The sequence below is a fragment of the Cebus imitator genome, unplaced genomic scaffold, assembly GCF_001604975.1.
Source record: "Cebus imitator isolate Cc_AM_T3 unplaced genomic scaffold, Cebus_imitator-1.0 Scaffold8, whole genome shotgun sequence".
In the NCBI taxonomy this organism is placed as follows: Eukaryota; Metazoa; Chordata; class Mammalia; order Primates; family Cebidae; genus Cebus; species Cebus imitator.
In genome coordinates this window covers 9725682-9732581 of record NW_016107323.1, presented here as the reverse complement: position 1 = coordinate 9732581, position 6900 = coordinate 9725682, and the positions used below count along the sequence as shown (strand labels likewise).

Here is a 6900-nt window from a genome sequence, read left to right as displayed (position 1 = left end):
GTATATATATATACACACAGTATATATATATATATATACACACACACATACACATACACACACACACACACTGGAATACTATATAACCATTAAAAAGAATGAAGTCATGTCTTTCACAGCACATAGGTAGAATTGGAGGCCATTTTCCTATGAGAAACAGCTCAGAAACAGAAAATCAAATATTGCATATTCTTACCAATAAGGGGGAGCTAAACGATGGATACACATGGACATAGAGAGGGCAATAATCGACACTGGGGACTCCAAAAGTGGGGAGAGTGGGAGGGAACTGAGGGTTGAAAAATTACCTCTTGGGTACAATGTTCATTATTTGGGTTATGGATACACTAGAAGCCCAAACCTCACCATTACACAATATATTCATCAGTGCGACTGAGGAAGACACTGATAAGATCCTGATAAATTCTGGAAGAATTACAATATCTACATCAAGAAATTTGCTTATGCTTGGGGTGATGTCACCTAGGAGTATACAAATGACATCTGCAAGAAGATACTTGAGAGATTTATCCGTAATGTCAAAGGTTTTGCCAAGGTTCAGGAGGCTGCAAAAGTCAACACAGCTGTGGTTGAGATGGCAACAACTTTGCACATGTGCCCCTGAATCTATAATAATGAAAGAAAAGTTTGCTGTCAAGCAGGATGTCATGTTAGGCCAGCAGCAGCCTCATACATCTGTGTTTTCCAAGACTCATGACTGCATCATTTTCTTTTGTGCTCTTGTTCTGTCCATCACGGCTCCTAAGTGTACAAAATCCACAGCTAGTATTGCCAGTAAGAGCCCACGTAGAGTGACTGACCTGGAAATGAAAAAATCAAATTGAAAGTGCTATGATCTTGAATGAGAACAAAGTGACTGGAGCTGTTTAAGGATCTGCTTCATTGAAGGCAACGAGACTAATAAAAATGGGGCCGGGCGTGGTGGCTCATGCCTGTAATCCCAGCACTTTGGGAGGCCAAGGTGAGCAGATCGCCTGAGGTCAGGAGTTCGAGACCTCAAACTAAAAATACAAAAAAAGTATCCAGACATACTGGTGGACACCTGTAGCCCCAGCTACTTGGGAGGCTGAGGCAGCAGAATCGCTTGAACTCTGGAAGGCGAAAGTTGCAGTGAGCCAAGATCATGCCACTACACTCCAGCCTGGGCAACAGAGCAAGACTCTGTCTCAAAAAAAAAAAATAAAGACTAACAAAAATTCGAGATGGGCCCAAATCAGACATGAAGAAACTTCTACTGACCTGGATTGAAGACCAGACACACAGGGGATCCCTCTTAGCACCAGGAAGATCACGGCCTAAGCAAAAAGTTTGTTTGCAATGCTGAAAAAAAAAAAGACTGGATTCGACTATGATGTTGAGTTCACTGCTAATGCTGGGTGGTTTAAACAATTCAAGAATCATTATTCGTTATATAATGAAAATGTGAGGGATGTGTCTGTGAGTGCTGATGTGAAGGCAGCTGAGGAATTTTTGGAAACTCTAAATAAGCGGATTGCAGAGGAAAATTATTTGCCAGAGCAAATCTTCCCTATTTTGGAAACAGGTGCCTGAAAGGACTTTCACCCATAAGGAGGCCAAGTCAATCTCAGGTTTCAAGGCTTTTAAGGACAGGAAAACCATCTTGCCCTGAGACAATGTTGCAGGCTACAAAATGAAGCCCTTTGTGGTCTGGCCTTCAAGCCATGGGCTTCAAGCATAACAATAAGCACACACTGACAGAGTACAAGGAATAAGAAGTTGTAGATGACTACTCCTCTTCCCAGATGCCCTCCTGAATTGCTCTGTCAGCAAAATGGGGAAACACTGATTGAAGAAGAACACACCTTTCAATTTTGGCTTAGTGTTAATAATGCTCTCACACATACTCCTTTTATTGATGATCTTCATCCTAATATCAAAGTGGTGTTTCTACCTCCTTCAAACTAACCAATGGATCAAGGAGTTATAGCAGCTTGGAAGGCCTACCATCGGAGGAGGAGCTTTGCCCAGCCTATTACTGCAACTGAGGAAGACACTGATGAATTCTGAAAGAATTCACATCTATAACTACATAACACATCTATAACTACATCAGGAACCTTGCTTAGGCTTGGGGTGATGTCACCAAGGAGTATATAAATGGCATCTGCAAGAAGACACTCAAGAAATTTGTCCATAATTTCAAAGGATTTGCCAGGAACAGGGAGGTTGCAAAAATCGACAAAGATGTGGTTGAGATGGAAACAACTTTAACCTGAGTGTAGATGAAGATGACACTGAGGAGCTCCTAGAGGTGGTTCCCGAGGAATTAACAATGAGGAGTGGGAACTGGAACAAGAATGCATAGTGAAAAAAAACAGGCAAGAAAAAAGAAAACTGCAGAAGAAGGAAAAGAAGAATCCCCAAGAAAACTGACAGGGACGGGTTTAGTAGATGCTTTTGCAGACTTCAACAAGCTTCTTAAAGAGTTTGAAAAAATAAAATGGACCCCAACACTGAAAGGTTTTCATTAATAGAGTGGAATGTTCATGGTGTATTATCAGCTTAAATTACATCTATGATGACAAAAGGGAATAAGCCAAGCAAACCTCCGTGGACGTGTTTCTGAAAAGAGTGACATCTCCTCAAGAGCCTCAGGCAGGTCCTTCGGGAGGGATTCCAGAAGAAGGGATTGTTATAGGAGGTGACAGCTCCATGCAAGTTCCTGCCCCTGAAGACCTTCCAGTGGGACAAGCTGTGAAGTGGAAGGTAATGGTCCTGACTAATGCAGCTGATACAGTGTACATGTGTTTAACAACGTCTTTGTGTGTAGGCCTAGGCTAATGTGTGTGCTTGTGTTTCACTTGTTTTTTGTTCTTGTTTGTTTTTGAGATGGAGTCTCACTCTTGTTGCCCTCTCAGGCTGGAGTGCAGGGGCGCGATCTCGGCTCATTGCAACCTCCCCCTCCCAGGTTCAAGCAATTCTCCTGCCTCAGCCTCCCCAGTAGCTGGGATTACAGGCCCCCGCCACTATGCCTGGCTAATTTTTTGTGTTTTTAGTAGAGACGGGGTTTCACTGTGTCAACCAAGATGGTTCCGATCTCCTGACCTTGGGATCTGCCTGCCTCAGCTTCCCAAAATGCTGGGATTACAGGTGTGACCACAGCACCCGGCGTGTTTTAGTTTTCAACAACAACAACAACAACAAAGGCTTATAGCATAAGGATGTAAGGAAATGAAATATTTTTGTACAGCTATACAATGTGTTTGTGACTTAGCAATGTCTTTGTGTTTTGACAGGAGTCAAAATTTTAGAAGATTAAAGATAACTATTAGGTACTAGGCTTAATACCTAATACAACAAACCCCCATGACACAAGTTTGCCTCTATAACAAACTTTCACATGTACCTCCGAACCTAAAAGTTTTTTTAAGTATATAAAGTAAAAAAGTTATAGTAAGCTAATGTATTATTGAAGAAAGAAATTTTTAAATAAATTAAGCATAGCCTAAGCATACAGTGTTTATAAAGTCCACAGTAGTGCACAGTAATGTCCTAGGTCTTCACATTCACTCACCAGTTATTCACTGACTCACCCAGAGCACCTTCCAGTCCTGCAGGCTTCATTCATGGTAAGCTCTCTATCAGGTGTGCCATTATATTTATCTGTTTTTTTTCAGATGGAGTCTCGCTGTGTTACCCAGGCTGGAGTGCAGTGGCACAATCTCAGCCCACTGCAACCTCCGCTTCCCAGGTTCAAGCAATTTTCATGCCTCAGCCTCTCAAGTAGCTGGGATTATAGGCTAATTTTTGTGTTTTTAGTAGAGACAGGGTTTCGCCATTGGCCAGGCTGGTCTTGAACTCCTGACCTCAAATGATCCACCCACTTCGGCCTCCCAAAGTGCTGGGATTACAGGCAGGAGCCACTACCCTCAGCCTGTATTTGTCTTTTATACTGTATTTTTATTGCACTTTTTCTGTTTCAATGTGTTTAGCTATACAAATACTTACAGTTGTGTTACAGTTGCCCAGAGTATTCAGTACAGTAACATGCTGTACAGATTTGCAGCCTAGTAGCAATAGGCTATACTATACGACTAGTGGTACAATAGGCTATACCCTCTAGGTTGATGTAAGTAAACTCTATGATGGTTGAATGACAATGAAATCACCTAAGGATGAATTTCTCAGAGCACATCCCCATCATTAAGGCACGCATGATTGTTTTGCTCTTTGAGGGCAGAGGTTTTGGCTGCTTATTTTCACCAAAACTTTCCAGCACCTAAACTGTGCCTGCAACATGACAAAAGCAATCAGGGAATATTGTTAAAAATGAATGAATGAGTTTTTGCATGGGGCAGAGGAAAGAAAGGAGGAGGAGAATAACTGTGCAGGAACCACACCAGGTGATGGGAATCTCCAAGGTCAGAGCTTCCGTTCTCTCCTGGGTCACTCAACAGCCACCAATCCAGCCCCCATCCACTCTGATCCTGTGGTTATTAGCACAAATGCAGGGGGTAACAGGATTGGAGTTTTGCTGTTTTTGAGAAACAGGGTCTTGTTCTATCACCCAGGCTGGAGTATCGTGGCACAATCATGACAGCCTCAAGTTCCCGGGCACAAGCAATCCTGCCACCTCAGCCTCCCAAATAGCTGAGACTATAGGTGAGCGCCACCACACCTGGCTAATTTTTTAATGTTTTTGTACAGAGTCTCACTATGTTGCCCAGGCTGGTCTCAAACTCTTGGTCTCAAATGAACCTCCACCTCAGCCTCCCAAATAGCGCGGACTATAGGTGAGCGCCACCACACCCAGCTAATTTTTTTTGTTTTTGTACAGACAGAGCCTCACTGTGTTGCCCAGGCTGGTCTCAAGCTCTGGCCCTCAAGTGATCCTCCCACCTCAGCCTCTCACAGTGCTGGGATTACAGGTGTGAGCCACCACAACCTGGCTTTAGATATTTTTAAATGAAGGTTTCCACCCAGTAGTTTCTCAAAAACAATTCCCACGTGATCCAGTAATTCCATTCTTAGGTATATACTTAAAAGACATGAAAGCAGAGACTCAAACAGGTACTTGTACATAAATGTTCATAGCAGTACTATTCACAATAGCCAAAATGTGGAAATAACCCCAATTCTACCACCAGATGAATGGATGGATAAACAAAATGTGGCCTAGCCATCCAGTGAAATATTATTCAGCCTTTAAAAAGGAATGAAATACTGATACATGCTACAAACCACGGAATTTCTAAAACATTGTGCTACATAAAAGAAGCCAAACACAAAAGGACAAATATTGTATGATTCCACTTACATGTGGTATCTAGAATAGGCAAGTTCAGAGAAGCAAAAAATAGAAACGTAGTTACCAGGGGCTGGGGAGAAGAGAATGCGGATGGGAATTATTGTTTAATGTTTCTGTTTCTGTTTGGAATTATGAAAAGGTTCTGAAAATGGATAGTAGGAATGGTTGAACAATGTTGTGAATGTCCTTAATGCTAGTCAACTGTATATTTTTAAATGGCTAAAATGGGGCCGGGCACGGTGGCTCACACCTATAATCCCAGCACTTTGGGAGGCCACAGCAGGTGGATCACGAGGTCAGGAGTTTGAGACCAGCCTGGCCAAGATGGTGAAACCCCATCTCTACTAAAGATACAAAAATTAGCTAGGCACGATTGCGGGTGCCTGTAATCCCAGCTACTCAGGAGGCTGAGGCAGGAGAATCTCTTGAACCCGGGAGGTGGAGATTGCAGTGAGCTAAGATCACACTACCACACTCTAGCCTGGGCGACACAGCAAGACTCTATCCAAAAAAAGATGGCTAAAATGGTAAGTTTTATCTACTTTATATTTAGGACAATAAAAAAATGAAAGTTCATGCATTCCATGGCATTTGATGTCTCCTGTAGCAAGAATGAGACAGAGCTATAAAACTCACAAGCAAACATACCAAGATGTAATTAAGTTTATTTTTTAAATGTTGCATGGTTTGAGTTTGTGGGGGGTTGGTTTTTGTTTGGGTGTTTTTTGTTTGTTTGTTTGCTTGTTTTTGGTTTTGTTTGGTTTGGTTTGGTAACAAGGGGTCTCACTTGTTGCCCAGGCTGGGGTGCAATGGTGCAATCCCTGCTCACTGCAGCCTCCACCTCCACCCGGGCTCAAGCCATCCTCCTGCCTCAGCCTCCCGAGTAGCTGAGACTACAAGCATGCACCACCCTGCCTAGCTAATTTTTGTTTTATTTTGTTTTGATAGAAACAGGGTTTTGTCACTTTGCCCAGGCTGGTCTAGAACTCCTAAGCTCAAGCGATCCACCTGCCTTAGCCTCCCAAAGTGATGGGATTACAGGCATGAGCCACCACACTGGCCGTGAATGGTATTAATAATATGAACACAATTGTATTAAAAATTAAGTGTTGCCAGGAGCAACATTTTAATTCCCAGCACTTTGGGAAGGCGAGGTGGGAGAAACACTTGAGGTCAGGAGTTTAAGACCAGCTGGGCCACATAGTGAAACCCTTGTCTCTACAAAAACATTAAAAAATTAGCAAGGTATGATGTCACTCACCTGTGGTCCCAGCTACTCAGAGACCAAGGTGGAAGGATCACTGGAGACCAGGAGGTGGAGGTTGTAGTAAACTATGATCTGCCACTGCAGAGGAAGATGGCTTGAGCCCAGGAGTTCGAGGCTGCAATGAGCTGTGATTGTGCCACTGCACTCCAGCCTGGGTGAGAAAGCAAGACCTTATCTCAAAAAAAGAAAAGATATGTGCATACATATCTATTAATTCATTCGATAAATATTTATTGTCTTCATGTATCAGACACTAATCTAGGAAGTAGGATGCAGCTCTGGGGGAAAAAAGCCAAAACTCCCTGCTTCGCGGAGCTGGCATACGCTACGTTTTGTAAAAAAA

General features: G+C 42.8%; 1 protein-coding gene across 1 annotated transcript in view; it reads right to left on the bottom strand.

Annotated features, from left to right (window-relative positions):
* RPH3A (rabphilin 3A) overlaps positions 1 to 6900 on the bottom strand; it is a 342231-nt gene that overhangs the window by 250000 nt on the left and 85331 nt on the right. The window lies entirely within an intron of this gene.